Raw genomic sequence first — 26,713 nt, 5'->3', positions numbered from 1 at the left:
CTAGGGGGGCGCGGTCGCCTCGGGGCATGGTGCTGGTCGCCTCGTCGTATGCGGAACGGAAGTGGCGCCCACTCGCAGCCTGGTGATTGTGTCAAAGGCCTTTTTGACCTCATCGATGATTCTGCGGAGGGCAATAACTTTGGCAATTGTAATCCTTTTGGGTCAGAATCTGTTTTGATTATACCTCATGAAAAGTTCAAGCGTTGGGCGTATTCTATTCAGGATTAGTTTGTTAGAACTTCACAATGACCGGTTACTAATTCCTGTATAATTGTTGGGGTCAAGCATGTTACCAGACTTGAAGACAGATACAAGTATTAAATGCAATACATTGTAGAATGATGATCCATCTGGTTTTGAATTAATAATAATAATAATAATAATAATAATACATTTGATTTATTGAGTGCTTTTAAAAGGTACTCAAAGACACTTTACATGGGGGTAAAAAAAAAAAAGGTCGAGAAAGCAACACATTAAAACACAATACAATGCATAATACAAATCAAGAATGAGGAAACAACATGGTTAAAACAAAATACAATACATATTTATCACAGGTTAAAAGCACTTTTGAACAGGTGAGTTTTGAGTAGTGACTTGAATGTGGGCAGATTGGAGCAGTCTCTGATGTGTTTGGGGAGTGAGTTCCAGAGGGAGGGGGCAGCAACGGAGAAGGCTCTGCCACCCCAGCTCCGGCGCTTGCTCATGGGTGGTGGGGGACAAGAGGTTTGCATCTGAGGAGCGGAGGCTAGGGGAGGGGGTATGGTGGTGGAGCAGGTCGGGGACGTAGGAGGGGGCCTGGTTATGGAGGGCTCTGTGAGTGAGGAGGAGGACGTTGAACTGGATGCGCTGTGGGACGCGGAGCCAATGGAGGTAATGGAGGACAGAGGTGATGTGGTCACGGGAGCGGGTGTGGGTGAGCAGACGGGCGGCATAGTTCTGGATGTACTGGAGTTTATTGAGGAGTTTGGAGTTTATACCATAAAGAATGGTATTACAGTTGTAGTCAATGTGGGATGAGATGAAAGCATGGATCAGAGTTTCAGCAGCAGAGAAGGAGAGTGGAAAAAAGGCAGTTATCACTTGCCTTTAGAAAATTGTGTATTGAATTATCACAAAAGTAAACATGTTTACGTTAAAGAGAGAGAGGGAGCGCGAGAACCAGCATGAACACATACTTTTCACAAACGTCTGAAAGATTCGAGAACTTTCACAATCTTAGTATCAATGAAAAAACATGGATCCTGCTTGAAATGCCAAAATCAAATCTCGCCTAGGCACCAAAATGGCTAGAGTCGGCCCTGAAAACGACGACGACCACGACGACAATACAACACAGACAATCTGACAAATTCTATAGGGGGACACGGACTATGGGTACATTTCATGCCGGAGGGGTAATCCCTACGTCCTTCAACCTCTGAAGTCACTTCTCTTCGTAGTGAAAACTCTGAAGGGCCGGAGGGAGTCGGTTGTTTAGAATGCCCTTCAACAGCATTTTTTGGGAACTTGCCATATTCGCTTGCTGCTCTGAATCTTCTCTGCTCCTCCCTACGGCTGTGCAACAGTCTCTGACGCAGGGGACGATCGTCACCAAGAAACTCATTCTGAAGGAGTGGAAATCCCACTCTCCACCTTCTTTTCGGCTGTGGCTGGCGGACATGGTTTCGGTTGTGCGTATGGAGAGGCTCCGGTTTCTGAGGACCAACTCACTTAGGAAGTTCTCAACTGTTTGGGACCCGTTCCTGGCCTACTTTGATGAGGTTACAGTAGAAACAACGAGTAACTCGCCCATCTGACTTCTCAGGGACTCCCTGCATAGGATTTCATGTCTTATAAGCATTTATGCATCTTATATGGCTGGTAGCATGATATAGTGATGTAATGTTGGTATGTTGTTGTTTTTGTTTTTTGTTTTGTTTTTGTGTATATGTGTGTCTGAGTTTGTTTTGCTTTCGTCTGTTCTAAAAATTGAAAAATAAAAACAAAATATTGAAAGAAAAAAAACAGCATTTTTCGGGCCATCACAGCATGTGTCAACAAGGCAGACACTCAGTGTTGTCAACAGGATAAACTATTCCCCCCGCCATTTATTGGTTTTGCAGTTTCCATCTGTGGGTGGGCAGCAATACTGTGATAATTGCTTTATTATGGCAACAGGGACAACCAACCGCACGGTACCAAAGGTGCATGTAAACAGCTTATAATCGAGAATCAGAACGTTGTACTAATGACAAGAAAATGCCACTGTCGTGTTACATATCATTGATTACCACATCCCCTGTATTCACCATGGCAACACGTTTCTTCCTCCCCTGTAGGCCTCTGCATGTGTGTGTATGTACTCTGTGTTGCCTTCCAGTACGTGTCAGTCTGCGTGCATGTGTGTGTATGCTCGTGCACGTGGTTATTTTTTGTGCTTTCGGTCTTCTCTGCACGTTGCATTCTCCACTGTGTTAACACGCCTACATGAAAGCTTGACTACGCGGGTAGCTGACAGAGCAGAATGACAGGCGCACTCTGCACAGGGGGCGAGGGGAAAGCACCACGCTGAATACTAGTGTGTGTGTGTGTGTGTGTGTGTGTGTGTGTGTGTGTGTGTGTGTGTAAAGCAGAGTTTTCCACAAAGTGAGCACTCATTCAAAAGAAAACAATCGAAAAGAGGACGGAGGGGAGACAACGAGATTTGGAGATGTGTGTAAAATGTTGAGAGGGGGCGGAGATGGGGAGGGAGAGACAGTGAGCGTGAACGCCGTCTGTCTGTCTGTCTGTCTGTAGGTAGAGAGAGATGGTAGAGGCAGACAGGGAAGGAGAGAGCAATTAGTGGGAGATAAAAGGCAGAGCGGGGAGGGTAAGACAACCTCCTATTACTCCAATTAATCCAATTTAAGAGAAAAAAAAGACCAGCGCACCAGAAAGGCAGCTCGATTTCCCTGACAACAGCAAGTGTTTTGAGGGTCGTGAGTGGGCAGGCAGAGGGGTCCTCTCTCTCTCTCTCTCTCTCTCTCTCTCTCGTTAGTGGGCAGGCAGAGGGGTCCTCTCTCTCTCTCTCTCTCTCGTTAGTGGGCAGGCAGAGGGGTCCTCTCTCTCTCTCTCATTAGTGGGCAGGCAGAGGGGTCCTCTCTCTCTCTCTCTCGTTAGTGGGCAGGCAGAGGGGTCCTCTCTCTCTCTCTCTCGTTAGTGGGCAGGCAGAGGGGTCCTCTCTCTCTCTCTCATTAGTGGGCAGGCAGAGGGGTCCTCTCTCTCTCTCTCTCGTTGGTGGGCAGGCAGAGGGGTCCTCTCTCTCTCTCTCTCTCTCGTTAGTGGGCAGGCAGAGGGGTCCTCTCTCTCTCTCGTGAGTGGGCAGGCAGAGGGGTCCTTGTAGGCAGGTCTCTCTCTCTCAAGATTCAAGATTCAAGATTTTTATTGTCACTCCGTAGTACAAGTATCACGTGTGAAATTCTTGTGCTGTAGGCTCCGTTACAACATAGTGCAAAAAATAAAAGATATATAAATAAAAAACAAGAGGCAACAAGCAATAAAGCAGTAAGACACGCCACAGACAGTGGCGTATTCACTGCCCATAGTGCAAATGGCATGAACATACTTTAAACATAATTAAACATAATAACATTCTGTTAGGTGCAAATAGCATATACCTAATTAAACATACTATTGAACATTAGTCATATATAATGGTAGCATCTACAGTGCGGTACAGTACGGCTACTACACTATTTGTATATGTTGAGGAGTCTCGTGGCCTGTGAGAAGAAACTGTCCCTCAAGCGATTTGTGCGTGCTCTTGGGACCCTGTATCTCCTCCCTGAGGGTAGCAGGGAGAACAGACTGTTGAGGGGGTGGTTTGTGTCTTTGATGATCTTCAGGGACCTCCTGAGGCACCGCTGGTTGTACAGATCTTGCAGTTCTGGCAGCTCACATCCTGTTACGTGCTGGGCCGCGCACCTCACCCTTCTTAGCGCCCTGAGTCCGTGTAGTCGCTGTTGGGCCTTTTTGACAACAGTGGCGGTGTGGTTGGCCCATGTCAGGTCCTGGTGGATATTGACTCCCAGGTACTTGAAGCTGTCCACCCTTTCCACCACTGTGCCGTTGATGGTGATTGGGGGGGGGTGCGCGTGCGCCCCCCCCTTCTGTAGTCTACAATCTCTCGTTAGTGGGCAGGCAGAGGGGTCATCTCTCTCTCTCGTGAGTGGGCAGGCAGAGGGGTCCTCTCTCTCTCTCTCTCTCGTGAGTGGGCAGGCAGAGGGGTCCTCTCTCTCTCTCTCATTAGTGGGCAGGCAGAGGGGTCCTCTCTCTCTCTCTCGTGAGTGGGCAGGCAGAGGGTCCTCTCTCTCTCTCTCTCTCGTGAGTGGGCAGGCAGAGGGGTCCTCTCTCTCTCTCTCGTGAGTGGGCAGGCAGAGGGTCCTCTCTCTCTCTCTCTCGTGAGTGGGCAGGCAGAGGGGTCCTCTCTCTCTCTCTCATGAGTGGGCAGGCAGAGGGGTCCTCTCTCTCTCTCTCGTGAGTGGGCAGGCAGAGGGGTCCTCTCTCTCTCTCTCGTGAGTGGGCAGGCAGAGGGGTCCTCTCTCTCTCTCTCATGAGTGGGCAGGCAGAGGGTCCTCTCTCTCTCTCTCTCTCTCTCGTTAGTGGGCAGGCAGAGGGGTCCTCTCTCTCTCTCTCGTGAGTGGGCAGGCAGAGGGGTCCTCTCTCTCTCTCTCGTGAGTGGGCAGGCAGAGGGGTCCTCTCTCTCTCGTGAGTGGGCAGGCAGAGGGGTCCTCTCTCTCTCGTGAGTGGGCAGGCAGAGGGTCCTCTCTCTCTCTCTCATGAGTGGGCAGGCAGAGGGGTCCTCTCTCTCTCTCTCATGAGTGGGCAGGCAGAGGGGTCCTCTCTCTCTCTCTCATGAGTGGGCAGGCAGAGGGGTCCTCTCTCTCTCTCTCTCTCGTTAGTGGGCAGGCAGAGGGGTCCTCTCTCTATCTCTCTCTCGTTAGTGGGCAGGCAGAGGGGTCCTCTCTCTCTCTCTCTCTCGTTAGTGGGCAGGCAGAGGGGTCCTCTCTCTCTCGTTAGTGGGCAGGCAGAGGGGTCCTCTCTCTCTCCCTCATTAGTGGGCAGGCAGAGGGGTCCTCTCTCTCTCCCTCATTAGTGGGCAGGCAGAGGGGTCCTCGCTCTCTCTCTCTCGTGAGTGGGCAGGCAGAGGGTCCTCTCTCTCTCTCTCTCTCTCGTGAGTGTGCAGGCAGAGGGGTCCTCTCTCTCTCGCTCTCTCGTTAGTGGGCAGGCAGAGGGGTCCTCTGTCTCTCTCTCATGAGTGGGCAGGCAGAGGGGTCCTCTCTCTCTCGTTAGTGGGCAGGCAGAGGGGTCCTCTCTCTCTCTCTCGTGAGTGGGCAGGCAGAGGCATCCTCTCGCTCTCTCTCTCGTGAGTGGGCAGGCAGAGGCGTCCTCTCTCTCTCGCTCTCTCTCATGAGTGAGCAGGCAGAGGGGTTCTCTTTCTCTCTCTCGTGAGTGAGCAGGCAGAGGCATCCTCTCTCTCGTGAGTGGGCAGGCAGAGGGGTCCTCGCTCTCTCTCGCAGGGCCGCCCATAAGGGGGGGTAAAGGGGTAAGCTTCCAGGGGCATCGCCACTAGGGGGGGCATTGTGGCTCAGTGGTAGAGCTGTCGCCTCACAGTCAGAAGGTCCTGAGTTCGATTCTCGCCTGGGACACTGTGGGCGCTGTGGTTGTGTTCCCCCCCATATCTTCAGTGCTTACTGCCCAGGTGGGGTATCTCGTCGTAAGGGCCTTTCTCTCTGTGTGGAGTTTGCATGTTCTCCCCGTGCTCCCCCAGGGGGTTCCTCCGTATATAACCCCCCCACTAAAAACATGCAGAAGATCAGATCGTCATCGTCATCCGACCAGTGACGACAACATCCGAAGTTGGTCCCCGGGCGCTGTACGAGAAAGCGACCACTGCTCCTGGCCTGCCCCCTGGAGGAAAGGACATGCCTGGATGCGTTAAATGCAGAGGACACTTTTCACCGGCCACCGTCAGCATGAGTGTGTTGTGGCCGCATGCATGTATTGTGGTGTTCGTGTGACAATAAAAGACGGGCTTGTCCCGTTACGAGAGAGTTTTTTTTTTTATTGGAGCCAGGCAAAAACAAACAAACACTAAAATATATCTCCCATCCTGAAAATGCGGCAACTAATTAATTTTTTTGCAAGGAGTCAAACAAATACACAAAACACAGCAGCAGTAACAAGGCATGCTTGGGCAGGAGTGCTCCTGTGGAAAATAGTGCCATTCTGATGTAATCCCCCATCCGACCAGTGCAGTGAGAGGCAGCAATGTGCCGCAAGGCATCTAGTCTGCCAGAAAGCCAAAAGAAGAAGAAGAACAAGGCAGGCTTGGGGCGGACCATTTTGCTTGGGGCAGCAGCAGCTAGAGGGTGTGTAACACACAACACAGACAAGACCGGTGATAGCAAAATGCCAGGAGCAAAACAAGTCAGGATGCCAAAATTGCTGTTAATCTGTTAACAAACTTTTTTGTTGCGTTGATGAATAAAGCGCGTGCGGGGGAGGGGGGGGCATAGTGGCTGGACCCTTCCAGGGGCACTGCCATCTCTCTGGGCGGCCTTGCTGTCTCGTGAGTGGGCAGGCAGAGGAGTCCTCTCTCTCGTGAGTGGGCAGGCAGAGGAGTCCTCTCTCTCGTGAGTGGGCAGGCAGAGGGGTCCTCTTTCTCTCTCTCTCTCTCATGAGTGGGCAGGCAAAGACATCCTCTCTCTCTCTGTCTCTCATGAGTGGTCAGGCAGAGTTGTCCTACAGTAGAACAAAATAGCATGCTGGCATCTCAGCTGTGCGGAGGTGAGCACACGCTCGTCAGCGAGCACATTAGCACTAATTCAACATGACTTGTTGATATATTTCCATGGTGGTAACGATGTTAATGGCAGTATGTTAATGCACAGCGTGCATCATGGGAATCAGAGGGAATATTAATGGAGCTATGGATATGGGCCGAGGGTGGAGTACGTTAATATGCATCGAGTGTGTGTGTGACTGAGTATATACTGCTCCAGCTCCAATTTACTGATGTTAAATACAACAGGCCTTTTCAATGACTTATCCCCACCATCACTCACCTTGCTGTTGGTGTGTATGTATAGTGGAATAGCCAGGTCAGTTGGTGTGTATGTATAGTGGAATAGCCAGGTCAGTTGGTGTGTATGTATAGTGGAAGAGCCAGGTCAGTTGGTGTGTATGTATAGTGGAAGAGCCAGGTCAGTTGGTGTGTATGTACAGTGGAAGAGCCAGGTCAGTTGGTGTGTATGTATAGTGGAAGAGCCAGGTCAGTTGGTTTGTATGTATAGTGGAAGAGCCAGGTCAGTTGAGTGGAAGAGCCAGGTCAGTTGGTGTGTATGTATAGTGGAATAGCCAGGTCAGTTGGTGTGTATGTATAGTGGAATAGCCAGGTCAGTTGGTGTGTATGTATAGTGGAAGAGCCAGGTCAGTTGGTGTGTATGTATAGTGGAAGGGCCAGGTCAGTTGGTGTGTATGTATAGTGGAAGAGCCAGGTCAGTTGAGTGGAAGAGCCAGGTCAGTTGGTGTGTATGTATAGTGGAATAGCCAGGTCAGTTGGTGTGTATGTATAGTGGAAGAGCCAGGTCAGTTGGTGTGTATGTATAGTGGAAGAGCCAGGTCAGTTGGTGTGTATGTATAGTGGAAGAGCCAGGTCAGTTGGTGTGTATGTATAGTGGAAGAGCCAGGTCAGTTGGTGTGTATGTATAGTGGAAGAGCCAGGTCAGTTGGTGTGTATGTATAGTGGAATAGCCAGGTCAGTTGGTGTGTATGTATAGTGGAATAGCCAGGTCAGTTGGTGTGTATGTATAGTGGAAGAGCCAGGTCAGTTGGTGTGTATGTACAGTGGAAGAGCCAGGTCAGTTGGTGTGTATGTATAGTGGAAGAGCCAGGTCAGCTGGTGTGTATGTATAGTGGAATAGCCAGGTCAGTTGGTGTGTATGTATAGTGGAAGAGCCAGGTCAGTTGGTGTGTATGTATAGTGGAATAGCCAGGTCAGTTGGTGTGTATGTATAGTGGAATAGCCAGGTCAGTTGGTGTGTATGTATAGTGGAAGAGCCAGGTCAGTTGGTGTGTATGTATAGTGGAATAGCCAGGTCAGTTGGTGTGTATGTATAGTGGAAGAGCCAGGTCAGTTGGTGTGTATGTATAGTGGAATAGCCAGGTCAGTTGGTGTGTATGTATAGTGGAATAGCCAGGTCAGTTGGTGTGTATGTATAGTGGAAGAGCCAGGTCAGTTGGTGTGTATGTATAGTGGAAGAGCCAGGTCAGTTGGTGTGTATGTATAGTGGAAGAGCCAGGTCAGTTGGTGTGTATGTATAGTGGAATAGCCAGGTCAGTTGGTGTGTATGTATAGTGGAAGAGCCAGGTCAGTTGGTGTGTATGTATAGTGGAAGAGCCAGGTCAGTTGGTGTGTATGTATAGTGGAAGGGCCAGGTCAGTTGGTGTGTATGTATAGTGGAAGAGCCAGGTCAGTTGAGTGGAAGAGCCAGGTCAGTTGGTGTGTATGTATAGTGGAATAGCCAGGTCAGTTGGTGTGTATGTATAGTGGAAGAGCCAGGTCAGTTGGTGTGTATGTATAGTGGAAGAGCCAGGTCAGTTGGTGTGTATGTATAGTGGAAGAGCCAGGTCAGTTGGTGTGTATGTATAGTGGAAGAGCCAGGTCAGTTGGTGTGTATGTATAGTGGAAGAGCCAGGTCAGTTGGTGTGTATGTATAGTGGAATAGCCAGGTCAGTTGGTGTGTATGTATAGTGGAATAGCCAGGTCAGTTGGTGTGTATGTATAGTGGAAGAGCCAGGTCAGTTGGTGTGTATGTACAGTGGAAGAGCCAGGTCAGTTGGTGTGTATGTATAGTGGAAGAGCCAGGTCAGCTGGTGTGTATGTATAGTGGAATAGCCAGGTCAGTTGGTGTGTATGTATAGTGGAAGAGCCAGGTCAGTTGGTGTGTATGTATAGTGGAATAGCCAGGTCAGTTGGTGTGTATGTATAGTGGAATAGCCAGGTCAGTTGGTGTGTATGTATAGTGGAAGAGCCAGGTCAGTTGGTGTGTATGTATAGTGGAATAGCCAGGTCAGTTGGTGTGTATGTATAGTGGAAGAGCCAGGTCAGTTGGTGTGTATGTATAGTGGAATAGCCAGGTCAGTTGGTGTGTATGTATAGTGGAATAGCCAGGTCAGTTGGTGTGTATGTATAGTGGAAGAGCCAGGTCAGTTGGTGTGTATGTATAGTGGAAGAGCCAGGTCAGTTGGTGTGTATGTATAGTGGAAGAGCCAGGTCAGTTGGTGTGTATGTATAGTGGAATAGCCAGGTCAGTTGGTGTGTATGTATAGTGGAAGAGCCAGGTCAGTTGGTGTGTATGTATAGTGGAAGAGCCAGGTCAGTTGGTGTGTATGTATAGTGGAAGAGCCAGGTCAGTTGGTGTGTATGTATAGTGGAAGAGCCAGGTCAGTTGGTGTGTATGTATAGTGGAATAGCCAGGTCAGTTGGTGTGTATGTATAGTGGAAGAGCCAGGTCAGTTGGTGTGTATGTATAGTGGAATAGCCAGGTCAGTTGGTGTGTATGTATAGTGGAATAGCCAGGTCAGTTGGTGTGTATGTATATTGGAATAGCCAGGTCAGTTAGTGTGTATGTATATTGGAATAGCCAGGTCAGTTGGTGTGTATGTATAGTGGAATAGCCAGGTCAGTTGGTGTGTATGTATAGTGGAATAGCCAGGTCAGTGAGCGTTAATGAAGTGCCGGTGACAACCTGAAGATAACTGGACACCGTGGAGCCGACCGTCTGATGCCAGGAGCACGAACTGCCCGTATTTTCCAAAGAGAGGGATCTTTGATGAAGTTGAGTGCTTTGCTGTGGCACCCTTTGAAAGGGGGCATGCTAATCATCCCTTTATCGACCCAATTAATGCGCTAGCCGTGGCCAGTTAAATTAAGTGTCCATTGGCGCTGGCCAGGCCCACTGACAGGGTGGGGGGGGCAACCAGGTCAGTTGTCCCGGGCCCTGGGAAGCCCCCGGAGTCCATAAACTTCTGGATTATTTTGTCAAAACTATATATTTGTGAGAACTTTAGATGGTACTTATGAGCCACTTAAAAGCTGAATATCTTTTTTACTTTCAAATTTCCCTTGACAGGTGGATGGAAAACAATTACCGGTATACTTTCACCTATTATGTAAAAAGAATGGTTTGGTTTGGTCAGGTCAGATCTACACCTGGTGACCCTGTAGTGTTACAGGAGACTTTTATTTTGACAATGTTGTCCCAGGATATGTGGCGGCCCTGATTGGCGTTGCTCATTCGATATGAAGTTCTGACCTGTTTTTACAGCCTGAGTCAGAACGTGGCGCAACCGATACGGAATCACAATTCATGTTTCCTGCAATCGCTCAAAACAACGGCCGATGGATTCCGATTATTTTCAGCCACGTTTAGGGTTTCTCTGCCTTCCCAAAGTAAGTAGGAAAGCAATTTATTTTGGTTCTCAAGCTGCGACTTCATTAGCGTCTCCAGCCATTGTTTCAAGATGCGTCCAATTACGTATGTCAGTGCCAAAAGCTCACAATCAAAACATAATTTTCCCTTCAAACTTCAAACCGACTAATCCCACAAATAATGACCCGCATTTGTGATCAGATTAACGTGTTGTTTTTTCCCTAGTCACGGATTAGACCTGCAGACTGCTGTCTGCTGTGTGATGCGCAGAGTCATTGTTTGAGAACTACAGTAGCAGGGAAGGAGGCTGCTTTGAAATCCCCCACTGTGGGGTAAGCTGTTCACTGCCTCCACGGCTGCACCATCCACAGTGTGGCTTTCACTCCTCTCCCCAAAGTCAACAGTGACATATTCTTATTGACATTTGGGGCTAAGTTGTTGTTTTGGCACCCATTTACCAAGTCCTCCCTTCTGTGAGTACTTTAGGCTGTCAGATATCAAGCCAGGTGCAGTGCTACTCCACACCAACCTGTGCCATACAGAGCTGTATACATCTTAAGCATAATCAACGACTAGGAGTTGATTATCCCGCTTATACCATGGTCATTTGCCAACAATATGAAATAAAAGCATTCACACATTTTTGGTGCAAGATCTAAAGTTTTTCAAAAGCCATAACCCTGTTTACCTAGCAACACTTCGGAAACCGACTAATACATCAGCGTCATTTTCCTTGGATTAGCTAAAAGCTATTGTGTGGTTACAAATGTAAAAAATCACCAATTAAAGTTTCTTTGTACTCCCAAGCAAAACAAGGAAGCCATTGAGAATTGGCGAGAAGAAAAATGTGGATCTAGCTGTCAAGGAAGTAAGTTGGATTGTTCATCTTCCGTATATATGATCTTTGTGTGCAACACGTGACCATGCACGCGACATAGGAGAACGCCAGGATTTGGGGGAGTTTGTTTTCCCCCATTTTGGGTGTGGTTTCTGAATGATGACGCGCTCCGCAGTGTCTCTATAGCCGCAAGTGGCAATAGCAGGGGTTCTAGCCTTTCCCAAATGAATTTGTCCCTTTAAATATCTGGTGAGTTTTGGCTGTTATTGTGTACTAGGGATTTGGCCCCAAAGCAACCTGACCATCAAGACTATGGTGATGCTGGAGTGGCTGAGCGCACACTGCGTTGCGGCATCCTACGTCAGATATTTAAAGGGATAAATTGGGTCTGTGTCCTCACAACCACTGACACTTTTGGCCAAGGTCAAATCCATTTGGGCAAGGCTTGAACCCCTTATATTGGTGCTTGCAGCTATATTATCTTGTTTGTTTATTTATTCATTCATTCATCACAGTATTAAGAAGCATCACCCTCCCCTATTTTCCTCCAGTGATCCCTTCCATAAATAATGAGCTCGTCGAGTGTAGCATTGGCCAAGGGACAACTCAAATACATTGTAATCCCCAATCTTTCCAAGTATCAGAATCAGAATCAGAAAAACTTTAAGACTTTAATGATCCCCGGGGGGAAATTGGGAACCCCTGGTAACCCCTGCAAGCTGCTCAAGTACCCCTAGGTGTACACATAGCACTGGTTTGGAATCACTGTAGGTGTGCTCTTCATCAAGCAGGTAACCTTTATGGATGCATTCATAGGCTGTAGAAAGAAAGAAAAAAGATAGTCTCAAGATAGTCTCAAGTCTCAAGGCGATTGTAAGGCCTATATTCACGCGTATACGTACATACACAGTCTGAATTTTGATGAGAAAGGAGGCAATTACCAATTTTGTGGGGTGTAACGGAAAAGTAATATAACAAATAGTGTAACGAATTACTGTTGGCAGGGAGTAATAATATTACTTTTGAAAAGACTCAAGAGTAACGAGTAATATATTACATTTTTTGAGTAACGAGCCCAACACTGCAACACTATCCTATCCTATCCTATCCTATACTATCCTATCCTATCCTATCCTATCGTTCTCATGTTATCTAATCTCAGGTTATCTAATAATTTATTTCAAATCCGCTGGTACTGGACTTCATGGTCCTGGCTCCTACCCTCTGGCACTTAATTATGTCAAATTATATACTCTTCCTACTGTAAAATACAGCAGTTTCTGTCTGTGCCACAGCACCAGATCAGAAATCACTGTGACAATCCATTGTGCAAAGCCAGAGGGTGGAGACGAGGCCTAGAAGCGGTGCAGAAGTGGGGCAGAGAGCCAGAGAATGTGAGGGTGAGAGGGAGAAGTACAATGCCTTGTACTTTAGCTGAGGGGGGAGAGGCAATGCTCAGGCCTTGAGAGGGCTTACAGACAAGTGTGTGGATAAAAGCAGGCAAAAGAGAGACGCCTGCAGGCGGCGCATGGAGAACAGGCTGGACTTGACAATTAAGGACGGAGCCTAATGACATCACAAGTGACTTTACCCACGAAAGCCCCTTTTATTCCAGACATCTGTCGCTCGATCCACACAATTGCTTTTTGCCAAGTGAAGCAGCAAAATCCCCAGGCCAGGCTGACATGTTCCCCAGGCCAGGCTGACATGTTCCCCAGGCCAGGCTGACATGTTCCCCAGGCCAGGCTGACATGTTCCCCAGGCCAGGCTGACATATTCCCCAGGCCAGGCTGACATGTTCCCCAGGCCAGGCTGACATGTTCCCCAGGCTCGGCTGACATGTTCCCCAGGCCAGGCTGACATATTCCCCAGGCCAGGCTGACATGTTCCCCAGGCCAGGCTGACATGTTCCCCAGGCTCGGCTGACATGTTCCCTAGGCCAGGCTGACATGTTCCCCAGGCCAGGCTGACATGTTCCCCAGGCTCGGCTGACATGTTCCCCAGGCCAGGCTGACATGTTCCCCAGGCTCGGCTGACATATTCCCCAGGCCAGGCTGACATATTCCCCAGGCCAGGCTGACATGTTCCCCAGGCCAGGCTGACATATTCCCCAGGCCAGGCTGACATGTTCCCCAGGCCAGGCTGACATATTCCCCAGGCCAGGCTGACATGTTCCCCAGGCTCGGCTGACATGTTCCCCAGGCCAGGCTGACATGTTCCCCAGGCCAGGCTGACATGTCATAACAAATGTGTGAACACTGGCTGGCAAACCAGCTGTGATTTCTAAAACAGTATGTGGAATAATAGAGGGAGGGAGAACGCCAGAGAGTGCAAATTACAGCAAAGGCAATGGGCTGGAAAGAAGAAGAGCCTTGTTGATGGCAACACTATGTGCTTGTGTGACAGAGGCCCTCGCTTGAGTATTCTTCTCTCAACTTATTCTATAAAACACCTCGTCAGCTCTAGGGGGAAATGGAGCACTGAATGGCACTACACCATAACAATTCGTGACCAAGATCTATGGAGATATGTCTTGTAAGTGGGTCTTGTAACGTGACCAAGATCTGTGGAGATACATTTTGTAAGTGGGCCTTGTAAATGTGTAAAGGGGGGGGAGCGGGAGGGGTACTACAATCTGATGTTGCGTTGGATCAGAATTGATGTAAATATTCTCTCAAGGTTAACTGCAAGCTGTTTGCTTTAAGTACAGAACGTAACTACTCTGCCTGGCGAAGCTGTTCTAACCACGCTTAATCAGTTGCACTCGCGCCATATGTTTTTTGCTCACATTGAATAAGAAATGAATTCCTGACGAGTTTAACTTGCTCTGTGGTGTTTCTCACAAAGCTAATAGGCCATAAGTGAATTATTGATGACTGTTGATCAAGAACAGAGCGGAGAATAGGTTATCTGGGCTCACGCTCACACACAGTAGCACGCCTGAATATTTAATCAAAAGGGGTAAATAGGCATGCTGATATGATGATAATATTCCCAGGCGTTCCTTCTGATGGCTAATTTGAGGAATCAAACGAACCAGCGGCACTGATATTGACCTGTGTTTCCTCAGCTCAAGAAAGCTCATTCCGCTGCTGCCTCTCTCTCTCTGTTTGCTGTGGACAGCGGTAGCAGTGTGAGAGCGATGCGAGTGACCTTGGCCTGGTTCTGCGGGGCTCGGGAGGACAGCCGTGTCTCACAGCAATCTCCCCCCTCACCAATCCCCGATTAGCGGGGATGGGCAGCGGACGGGAACTAAATGTCGCAATGCAGAGGGGCCATCATGGGAGCCGGTGGAGCCGAGAAGAGGTGCGAGGGAGGGGGTTAGAGGGGGTTCTGTGGGATGAGGGAAAAGGGGGACGGGGTAGTTCAGTATTGGGTCAAGGTCCAGGAGGAAGAAGAAGCAGAACCGAGTCCGGTTGGGAAGGGAATGAGGAGGCATAAATGCTGCATTCGTTTATGGCCGGAGCTGGCAAGTGGCAAGTGGAAAACGTGTCATCTCCGACCTACATGCGTTCGAGCTTCAAGGCTTCAAGTCGCAAAACCATGGATGCTAAAAGCTGTTAGCTGTCCAAGTTAACAGCTAATAACAAGGTTAACGTTTAATTGTATGGGTTTAACCAACCACTGTCTTGGTGTGCTGATTGGTCTGAAAGCTTACTATTGTTGAAAAGAAAAGAAAAATGGTAAATGGTAAATGGCCTGCATTTATATAGCGCTTTTATCCAAAGCGCTTTACAGTCAGTACAGTAGGTACATTCACCCATTCACACACCAATGGCGGCAGGTTACCACGCAGGGTGCTGGCACACCAACGGGAGCAATTTGGGGTTCAGTATCTTGCCCAAGGACACTTCGACATGCAGACTGGAGGAGCTGGGAATCGAACCACCGACCTCTTTTATCCAAAGCGATTAGTCATTAGTGGACGACCCGCTCTACCTCCTGAGTTACAGCCTCCCCCAAAATGTGCCCAAAATGTGTTTTAAATTAATACAATCGTGGGTGGCCATGTTGAAATGATGTCAAATGATGCGCTGGGAGCAACTAGGGGTTGAGAAATCATACCCGATTTTGCAAACTCTGAGTTAACATGGCATTTTATTTTATTTTTGCTAGTAGCAAGTGGCAATTTGTGAGCTCCCAGTTCTAAATGAAGGCAGCAAAAGTCCCAGGGAGGAGGCCTCGATCTTTCAAAAGGCCCAGGGAGGAAGCCTTGATCTGGGATGTGCTGCGCAATGTGTGAGTCATCGCTCCATCGATACACACCAATTCATCAAGGTGTATACAAATACTCATGCAAATGCACCCAGACCCCACCCCCACACACACATACCAGATGGGCTCATGCTATGACAATCACCTTTCCAGTGTCCTTGGTTCACTCGTTATATTCACCCCTCCCTTACCCCTTAAGTATCTAGTTAGGTAGCAAGGTGATAGGAAGCTCACTTGAGTTACAGACAGACTCGTTATATTCACCCCTCCCTTACCCCTTAAAGGAACACTCTGCCCATTTTCAACCAGCTTTGTATCATTAGAACATCAGTAGTATATCAGAAAACTGTTTTGAAGTCTGTCATTTAATTTGACAGTTATTGAGTGTTAAAGTGTGGACCAGTGACATCACTGGTCCACACTAACTCAAATTAAGAACTCATTAACTCAAATCAACTCTCAATAACTGTCAAACTAGATGAATGATGAATAGTTTGACAGTTATTGAGAGTTGATTTGAGTTAATGAGTTATTAATTTGAGCGATAGGGAGAAAATACGCTCGTCGCCCCAGATGAAATATCCCAACTCGAGCGAAAATACGCTGGCATCAGTTGCTCGCTGTTCAACGCTGATTGGCTGCCATGTGAGAGCGAGTCAAGGATCACACTGGCTTGGAACAAACCGCTGGTTTATTGTGTGGCAACAAACCACATTGACAGGCTGACAGCTGACATGAAGTGAAGTCTGTACTACCGGTATGGAGCTTGCGTTAGGAGCTTAGCTTGTAAACATCTACGGTGGCTCGTAGTGGACAAACATCATGGCATTGCGTAACGTTATAGCCCCCACATGTCCGTCAATTCGTGTGCCTGTTGATAGCAATTTAAACAGAGCGATTCCAAAGGGTTGAATCAAGCAACAGAGCGAAAAATAAATATCTCGGTGTGAACACCGCTTTGGGTAGCTAGGTGATAGGAAGCTCACTTGAGTTACAGACTTGTTATATTCACCCCTCCCTTACCCCTTAAGAATCTAGTTAGGTAGCTAGGTGATAGGAAGCTCACTTGAGTTACAGACTTGTTATATTCACCCCTCCCTTACCCCTTAAGAATCTAATTAGGTAGCTAGGTGATAGGAAGCTCACTTGAGTTACAGACGTGTTATATTCACCCCTCATTTACCCCTTAAGAATCTAGTTAGGTAGCTAGGTGATAGGAAGCTCACTTGAGTTAGAGACTTGTTATATTCACCCCTCTCTTGCCCCTTAAGAATCTAGTTAGGTAGCTAGGTGATAGGAAGCTCACTTGAGTTAGACTTGTTATATTCACCCCTCCCTTACCCCTTAAGTATCTAGTTAGGTAGCTAGGTGATAGGAAGCTCACTTGAGTGAGTTACATACTCTTTATTCACCCCTCCCTTACCCCTTATCCCGTATGTATCTAGTTAGGTAGCTAGGCCCTTTCCCTGCCTTCCTGCCCTTTACACGCCCAACTCTCCCTCTATTCTGTGCTTCTGTTAAACGAGGCCCGAGCAATCGACTCCGTGATAATCCAGTCTTTCATATTGGCACATGAATATTGACTTAGAGCCCTTCAGCTGATTCTCGGCCCATCCTCCAGGTGCTGGAGCACGCATGAGAGTATGAGAGATGGAGCTTAATATACATTCTGCTAGTGCCTCGCATCCCAGAAGGGCTGCATGAGAAACACACGCTGTTCAACAACACTGACGCAATGCATATGCTGTGTCCAGGTGTTGGACTGGACTGCGGTCCAGACCAAAACATACAGTCAATGACAAATAAAATATATATATATTTTTTACATTCCTTTAATGGTTTTGTTCAGTAGACCAAAATATTGTGAGGTGGCCTCTGGTTTCCGGTGGAGTAACCATGACGAACAAACACTGAGACAGTCCCTTTCATGGTGATTAATGAAGATTTGATGAGGGCAAATCAATGACGTTCATTAACTAGAAATCAGCGAGAGACATGAAATCGACTGCTCCCAACATGAGATAAAAATAACAAGTGAATATGAAATAAATGAAGATTAAATCGGTTCTATTGCGGAGTGACACTTGGATCCATGGCCATAGATTTATTGACTAGCTCAGCAATGTAAATGCAGTGATAAGCGGAAGAAAAAATGGCGGGTTAAGATTAACTGTGTGCGAACGGTCTTATGAAAGGGTAAGCCTATGACAGAGGCGTATTATTCTCCGACATGACCTATAAGTAGACTGGGATGACAAAACACTTTTCCAATAGACCGGAAAGACTTTTGTAAGATTAAGAGAGGCGCCTTATGGTTTCTCCTCCAGCTCTACTCTTGCACACCTGACCCAATAACTTGTTTGCAACCATGTGATTCTGATGACTCCGATGATGTCGCTGGGGGGCAGCTCTCCCAGAGCTACTATGAAGAATGAAGGACAGTGAGTATGTAAGAGGGTTGATGCCCGTCCACGCTGCAGGTATCGCCAGAAGATTGAAAAAACTTCTCAGATTTTGCTTTTTAAATATACTTTATTGAATTTTATTCAGTCAGGGGTAAGAAACATTCACAGTAATACCTTTTTTTTTTATGAACAGTAAGAAGGGAGTAGTTAACTAAATTAACACATTCACTGCCAGCCTTTTTTTTTTTTACTGTAGGTAGCTTTTGCCAGAGGGTTTTTTTGAGGATTCTGGCTCATTTTACAAGAGCCAAGGATAATTTTCTGCTTGGACTTTGTGAACAGAAAGTTCACAAAAGTACTAATAGAATGTGTGCTTTCTCTGTCTAAAAGAGTTAGTTTGTAGAGTTAGTAGTTATGTAGATATTAGCCGTTGAGTACAGCATGGTTTCAGCGTCTGAGACAAAAAGCTGAGATAATCGCAGTTTTGTGAAATTCAATCAAATAGTCACTTTAACCATTTATTTTTGGCATCAGTGAGACATCAGACATAAACAATATAGTTCTGAACAGTAATTTCCTCCATAGCAGCACCCGCACCCCCTCTCCTTACAACTCCTCCCTCCGTGGGCGTGTCTGGTGGATTTCAGCAGCGTTTGTCAGTCACAAGCCAGTCTCTCCTGCCTGTCTGAGCAGTGAGCAGCAGCCTCCCTCTCTGGCGGCCCCTCGTCGGCGAGCGTGGATGTGGCTTAATCCGTTCTTGGATTTTCGGTTGAGAGCTTTGACGAAGCCTTGTGTGACTCTAGGCTTTATGCTGCGCGCTTCAAAGTGTGCTTTCCACCCAGTCCACCTTTGGAACCCCCCACCGCCGTGCGCCCGTGTGAAAGGTTTTCGCCTACAGTATGAGAATGAGGCTCGTTCGCTTCTGGGTCCTCGGTTGAGCTCAGCTGGAATGCGTGCGTTTCTGGCCAAACAACACTCAATAGTCTGAGCACCGTCGCCACTCAGTGGGTCGGCGGAATGGATTGCACACGCCCGGCGGCTCTAACAGTATAATAGAAGATGCAAAAGGGCCAGATCAACGATCCACCGTCAAAAAAAGAAAATCGATTCTGAAAACGTGTTAACACGTTGTTGGCAGTCAACAGCTGGATTCTGAAAACGTGTTTACACGTTGTTGGCAGTGAATGTGTTAAGATGTCAATTAGAAGGTGAGCAGGTGTCAGGGTGTGGGTCTTTTTGTTCTTATGTCCAGTGTTCTTTGTCTTTTCAGTTCCGATACGATTTGTTTAAAGACCACTTCACCTGGGATGACGGCTTGGTGGATAACTATAGCACACCTAGTCTACAATTTGGCCACGACCACACAAACAATTGTCCAGAAAAAGTCCTGGTGTGGTCCTGGCATTTTATCATGAAAAGCACCATACATCACGGCATTATAATTCACAGTAATATTAAAACCAATGCTTTCCATTTTCCCACAAACATATTTAGATCTCTCACATTTTAGGAGAAAATGCTCTATAGTTTCGTCCTCATTGCAGTCGTCGGTTGGTTTTAACAAAGCAGCTCCACTTGACGACTGCTCGGACTGCCAGTCTGCCAACTGAGACCAGCCACATGATGTCTCTCTTGTTTTCTGAGATATTTCTACTAAATATATTTTTAATACAGACCTGAGAGTTTGCTTCATCTAAATGTTTGTAGGGGAAAACACCATCATACAGTTTAACATACATATATTTGCTGGACATTTCATTCCAGGTAAACTTGTTCACAAAGTCACCGTACATAAGTTTATAATATGTATGGTCCAGCTCAGAGCCTCACCTATCCACATGACCCTTCACTCTATGGCTGATGCAATGTTCTTACAGAAAGCTATGTTTATTTTAAACCCAGATCAACAGTCCCAAGGCCTCCCTCCTTTTTACTCTTATAAAGTAACTGCCTTTTTGTGACCTCCCTGGTGGTTCCCCATATGAAATTCACTATAGCTTTATTCATTTTCTTTAATGTCTGGTCGTTGGGGGGGGAAACAGTTGCTAAAAACAATAATTTGGTTAAAACAAAGGTTTTTATTATTAATATTCAAATTTTATAGTTATTTAATCTATTGCCCCACTTCTCAAGTTCTATCCCAGTCTTCTTCATAACCATTTGTATTACTTATTTTAATACCTAAAACAGTCATATCATTTCTATCATTTATACTAATTACAGGTCGAGTGTTGTTCTTTCCAAACCAGACTGCTTCCGTCTTATTATGGTTCAGTCTGGCACCATATACCTCTTCATATACCTTAAGGTGCTCATTTATTAGGTCTAGTTCCTTTTGACTTTTGACTATGACCGTGACGTTGTCGGCATAAGCCAGGACGGTTACTCGGTCTCCACCACTGGTTCTCGTCCCACTCAGCCTGGTATCCTCCTTAATTATTTTTAATAACGGGTTGATGGCTAAAACATAGAGGGCTGCAGAAAGAGGGCAACCCTGTTTCACCCCCCTCTTAATTTCAAAATAATCTGTTGAAATTCACATTAACTTGAGTTATTGATTGGGCATAAAGCAATTTAACTATATTAATAAAATCATTTTCAAAACCATAACACTTTAATACTTCCCACAAATATTCCCTTGAAATAAAATAAAATGCTTTCTTTTGGTCTAGTCCAATGATAAAAAATGTATTGTCCGTATTATTATATCTCTTAATATTCCTAAGTTGTCCCACATCAGTCTTCCCTTTATCGCACAGGTCTGTTCTTTTTCAATTATTTTTTCTAGGGTGTCATTTAATCTATTCATAACTATCTTTGCAAGTATTTTATAATCAATATTCATCAGGGTAATATGTCTCCAGTTATCTATTTCATGTGAGTCACCCTTCTTATAGATAAGTGATATGACCCCGTGGTAGGAGCTGTGTAATGCCTACCCCACACTACAGGATAATTTGCAAGATTATGGCCAAGATTCCCCCCTCCCGATTTTCTCGGGGGTGCTCCCAATTTGATGCGCGTCGGGCAGATAATCTTCCCAAAATATCCTGTAGTGTGTGGGGTTCAAAGATTCACAATCGGGAAGACTGCCTCTTCCCGATTGTCAATCGGGCATATCTAACATGTTAGATATTTACAACCCGACAGGCGATTGCATCTTGAGCAGAGAGCCAGTAGTAGCTGCGTTTCCATTACAGTTTTTCGCAAAATAATCTGGTCCGCCCGCAGCCCCGCACAGAAACAAAGAACGAGGAAATTGTCCTCGAGGTGAAATACCCGTGCGTCTTTGAACGGGACGGAAAACTAATGCTATACTGCAAAGCATGTAGCCTACAACAAGCGCTTAGGACACTCGGAAAAGTGAGTCAAATCAGCAGACGCGCCCCTCCTCCACAAGGCACCTGTGCAGACGGTTTTCGCCTGGCCGTGCACAGTAGGCCTACACCCCGAATGGATGCGGATGTCCGCGCAAATATTAGTTAAACAAATCCTTTCAGTGCAAATGCATTATAAAAACAAAAAATAAGATTTGTTTAGAAAACGAAATGACACAAATGTATTATTATTATTATTATTATTATTATTATTATTATTATCATTATTACTACTACTACACCCGGTGCGCACACTGAATAGGCATTTTAAAAGTTAACGTCGAGCCCTGCTTCCAAGGTGAGTCTTCGGCATAATCTTCTAGTGTGTGGGGTTGCGTTTGAACAGACGCGATTGTGTGTGTATCCCAAGATTGAAATGTTAAAAAATCGGCTCTCTCTGTCCTGTAGTGTGTGGGGTCTCAAGATTTTTATAATCTTCAAGGATTTGAAAATCCTGTAGTGTGGGGTAGGCATAAGGTGCCTTTCCGGATTCCATCATTATACACAGAGGTCAACAGGTCTGCAATCTCAAACATACATGCTTGATCAAATTCAGTAGGAAGTCCATCTGGACCTGGTGCTTTTCCTTTATTTAATTCTGAAATTGCTTGTTTTACTTCACTTTCAGTGATCTCTCCACCCAGAGAGATAAGGTTAGCCTCCTGTAAATCCGATTTTGCCAGTGCTTTCCTAGCCTGCTGCTGGTTGCCCCCCAGCATGATCATGTGGTTTGCAAACAAGCCAATGGTCTCGCCCCAATCGCCATCTTGACGTGACGTCACCTGAAAACAACCTATAAAAGGTGAAAATAAAAGGAGACATAAATAATAAATCCTCGTTTATCCTCGTCGCCATTTATGTAGTAACTCATCTGAGTCTTCTTTCTAACAAGAGTTTATTTCTCACATGGCAAGAGAGAAGTGGTAGCCTGCATAGAGCATTGCTTGGAAAGGAACAACAATGATTCTTCTTCTATGCACTAAATCCTCACTGCCTACAGTCTCTGGTGGATTAAGATTTGAATACACTAAATCTCACATTACCACATATGGGCAATTTTCTCTTTCAAATGATGTGGCATTAAAGCGGTTGTGGGCCAGCCTCCCTCCGGAGCCACGGTGTTGGCTCCGGAGGCTAAAGGCCTAAGGTATGCTAAAGGCATACTAAAGGCATGAGTCTGTAGCTGTGTTTAAGGCTGTTTCTTTTAACCCGCTGATAAAAACACTACCTGCTCTGCATAGAGGTTATTGCATAAACTGGACAAAATATAGTGATATAGCAGTCAACAGAAAATATTGGCACCCTACTCGCCCTCTCTCCAACACATTCTCATTCTGATATTAGTCCTTTATCGTCACTCTGTTGCGCACCTTATGCGTTGGATGGTAACGAGCATGGTACCCCTGTGCGCAAATAATGTACGCCCGCGGGCGCACCGTTAAACAAGCAAGCACTGTGCAGGTAGACCTGGGCCAGCGATTCTCCACTGGTTGGGATTAGGCATTGGGTCTTTAGGGTTACAGGGTTCGGGTTAGGCACTGGTAGCTACTAGGGCTGTGAATCTTCACTGGCCTCACGATTCGATTCGATTCTGATTCATCTGTCAACGATTCGATTCAATTCCACGATGCATCACGATGCATCTCGATACAGCTCAAAGTATTGCAGCTCCAAGTATCAAATCCTCAATTTTCTGTATTATTACTGCACATGGCTACTTTTTCATCAATTAATACAAGCAGTCAGATACATATCAAGTCCCTTTTACTTAGAAAGTGCTTTAGAATCTGAATGTCAACAGAAATTTAAACAAACGATTCAACGATTCATCTGTCAACGATTCGATTCACACATCGGCATCGCGATGTATCGATTATACTATTAATTTTGACACCCCTAGTAGCTACCCAGTGTTAGGCCCATTGGATATGGTGGGGGGCTTAGGATAAGGTCTCCAGGGGAAGACTTAGTCTCTCCAAAGTGACCTCTCCCTCTCCCTGGTTATGGGTTAGGGCCTAACCCATAACCAGGGAGAGGGTCTTTTCCCCCTGGAAGGCCAGCTCCGGCCCCATGGCGTAACTTGCCCTTTGCCTCAGCCCAACAGGTGCACAGTGCGTGTTTAACGGTCAGCCCGTGGGTGTACATTATTTGCACACAGGGGTACCGTGCTCGTTAACATCCAACGCACAAGGTGTATGACAGAGCGGCATTATAGGACGCCGTCAGAGTGAAAACGAGCTGCTCTCTCAAATACAAATGAAAAACGGATTGACAAGCAGGTGCAGGTGATATTAATTACTACCACTTTCGTCCTGGTGACAGACACACACACCTCCACATGGACACATACACACACCCACAACTCCCCCTGGTGACCAAGTGACAGATGTGGAACTCCAAATACATCCCTTGTTCCTACACACTGGCTTGATAGACACTCTTGCCAGCATCAGCTCAGCGCCCTCTGTGGTCAGCACTCTCCCAAAGAAATGGTTTGCAGGTTTAAATGTGGCATCCTCGTCTTTTGTTTTGGGTCTAGACGATTCAATGTATTTCTCCCTCTGTGATTTGATCTCCCGCAGGATCTTGTAATCTGAAGTCTTGGAAACATAATGGCCCCATGACTTGGCTGTGAGCTCCTGCTGCTTCCAGTGAGACTTTATCTCTGTGTAGAGCAGCTTCTCCTGGCTGATGTCGAACTGCTGCTGGATGCTGCTCTGCTCCACTGCCACTCTCCTGGCCGTGTCTTCTGACAGCTTACAGATGGAGTCCAGAGCCTGTTGGTCTGGAGTGACCGGCCGCACTCCGTCCAGAACCAACTCCCTGCTGATCTCCTCCCACACCTCCCCCACCTTAAAGTCCAGATATCTTTTGATGATGCTCAAGGTGACATAATCTTTTGTTGACAGTCCAGGAAGGTCTTGAAAACCTAATTTGCAGAAGATGGAGAAAATCTTTGAGCGCTGGTTCTCTGACACATCCATCACCGCCGCACTGGGCTGGTCAGTGGGGAACGACAGCTGGGTGTCTTCCACTTGGAAACAAGTGAGGATCGGCCTCTTGGGATCTGCGATGCCTCCATGTGTGTCCCTGCTGACTCCAAGCTCTGCCTCCTCCTCCCTCCACAGCAGCAGCAGCAGCTCAGGTGCTGACCCACCCCGGACGTCCCGCCAGCTCAGGATGTAAGACAGAGTCTTGGGGTTGTCACATAACTCCAACACGGTGGCGAGCACAACGCCGTGCGCGTTTCTGGGGCTCGAACTGAGTAAGTCGAGCAGAAGAAACACTCCCTCTTTGAGCAGAAAGTAATCTTCTGTGGTGTAGCAGCCCACGATACAGGACCAGACACAGTCCACAGTGGACAGGATGAGCTTGTTGTGTCCTAAGCCACTGTAAAACTTGTCAGGACTTGTCTTTAGGAAGTGCACCGCCATCTCAACTCCCGCAGAGCCAAACAGCTCCTTCCTGTGCAGGTTGTTCTCACATAGCCCGGACAGTACCAGCTGAATATCTGACTTTATCTCGAAGGTGACAGCATCTTCCTTGTCAGGGCTTCCTTCCATCTGCATCAAAATCCCTAGGAGCTGGTTGATGGCGCCCCGATCGCAGAGGTCCTGGTTGATTTGCTCATTGCCCAGTGATGTCATGGACCTCAGCAACCTGATACAGTAACGCATCTGAGCCTTCTTACTGCCTCGCCCTCCGGTGCCATGGAAGCTGTGACCCTGGCCAAAGTAATCATCTTGCTCGGCGCACCAGTCGAGCAGCAGCAGCAGGCAGGTGTTGCCCTTATAGCTCATGTAGTCATCCAGCATGAGTGGAGCGACGGTGGCCAGTGTGGCTAAAGCCTGCAGCTGCAGCTCCTCCTGCTGGCTGGAGGTCCAGTGAACCAAACCAGACTGAACCTCAGAAGAGGTGACAGGCGTCACCAGCGTCACCAGCGTCAGCAGAGCCAGCAGCACTCGGCCCTCTTTAAACAGCTCCAGAGCAGATAGGTCTTTTGACATGAAAACCACCAGATTTAACAGCAGCCTCTTCATTTCCAAGTCTTCATTGTTGTAGGTAAGCTTGAGGTTGCGGACAAAAGGGTTGTGACTTTCCAGCTCTGGAAATGTGATTAAATCAATGAGCTGCTGGGCAAATAAACTCTCAATGAGCAGGGCTTTGGAGTTTTCAGCGATGAGAGTCGTGATGACGAGCAGGTCGTTTCTGAGCTGGAGGTCATAATGTCTGGAACCATTCAGCAGCTGGTGGAGAAACGCCTCTTTCAAAGCAAGCACACAGTCCAGGCTGCTGAGTTGAGCGGTGACCTCGTTCCGGTCGCAGCGCTCCAGCAGGTTCCGGAGGATAACGGAGGAGCGGAGCAGGACCTGCCCGGACGGGTCGGGCTCGTTCATGTGGAGGCAGACCCTCTCTGCTCCCTGAGCGCTCACTATCAAAGCACAGTTCACATCAGAGGAGCTGGAGAGGATCTGAAGTGTGTGCAGGACCTGAAGCTGCACGGCAGGCTGATTCTCCAGCGTCACCATGGACAGAACCAGGGTCTCAGCTAAGCCGCTGTGCTCCAGCAGCTGCAGCCTGAAGCCTGGACTGCTGGGCTGCAGCCCGTCAGACTCTGACCGCCGACCAGGACACACACAGCTGTAGAACGACTGCACGAAGTCGCAGATCTGCAGCCTCACCTCAGCACTGGGCACCCTCATCAAACACCCCATGGAAGAGATGAAGTCTTTGGCATCCTGAGTGTACGTTTGCTCATCTGATGTCTTTTCCTTCAGGAAGGGAAGCCTGCAGATTCTGAGTGCATCACACAGCACAGACACATATTCAGGGTGATCCCTCTCTCTCTCGACACAGATGTTGAGGATTCTGGCGATGCCCGTCAGCTCCCTCAAAAGAAATCCATTTTGGCATGTCTTCAACCATTTCTTCAGTACAGAAAGGTGCCTCTCCTTCAATGTAGCTGTCAAAATATTTTCTAAGAGGGAAGATATGTGCGATACGTGGGATGCCATGTACTTGATGGAAAAGCCCTTTACTTGAGTGAAGGAGGGAATGACAATCCCACCATGTACTGGTCCTATTTATACCGTTAGCAGGGGACATTTGTGAGATCACTGATGATGTCACTGTAGAGGGGGATTCATGACATCACTGACAATGTCACAATAGAAGATTTTTGGGGGCGTCCGGGTAGTGTAGCGGTAGATTCCCTGCGTACCAACATGAGGGTTGCAGGTTGTTGACATGTCATGCCTTTCCTTCTGCTCTTCAAACAAAGGTAAGATATCATCATCGCTAGCTAAATTATGAATGAATAATGTTATTAGAGTTGTCTATACTTTGTGGAAACTCGCTAGACTAATGTTAACGTAATGTAACGTTGCTTGAAATGAATGGCAAGAAACGGTGTAAGCC

General features: G+C 47.2%; 1 pseudogene across 1 annotated transcript; it reads right to left on the bottom strand.

The window, feature by feature from the left end:
• LOC310782322 (cilia- and flagella-associated protein 69 pseudogene) lies at positions 1 to 26,310 on the bottom strand (annotated as a pseudogene). The gene is made up of 3 exons: positions 23,740 to 26,310; positions 689 to 951; positions 1 to 121 (listed from the first exon to the last, which is right to left on the bottom strand). The product of its transcript is annotated as a cilia- and flagella-associated protein 69 pseudogene (transcript).
• Positions 26,311 to 26,713: the final 403 nt, after the last annotated feature.

This window comes from Poromitra crassiceps (genome assembly GCF_964638095.1).
Source record: "Poromitra crassiceps genome assembly, chromosome: 9".
NCBI lineage: Eukaryota > Metazoa > Chordata > Actinopteri > Beryciformes > Melamphaidae > Poromitra > Poromitra crassiceps.
This window is presented reverse-complemented; position numbering and strand designations above follow the sequence as displayed.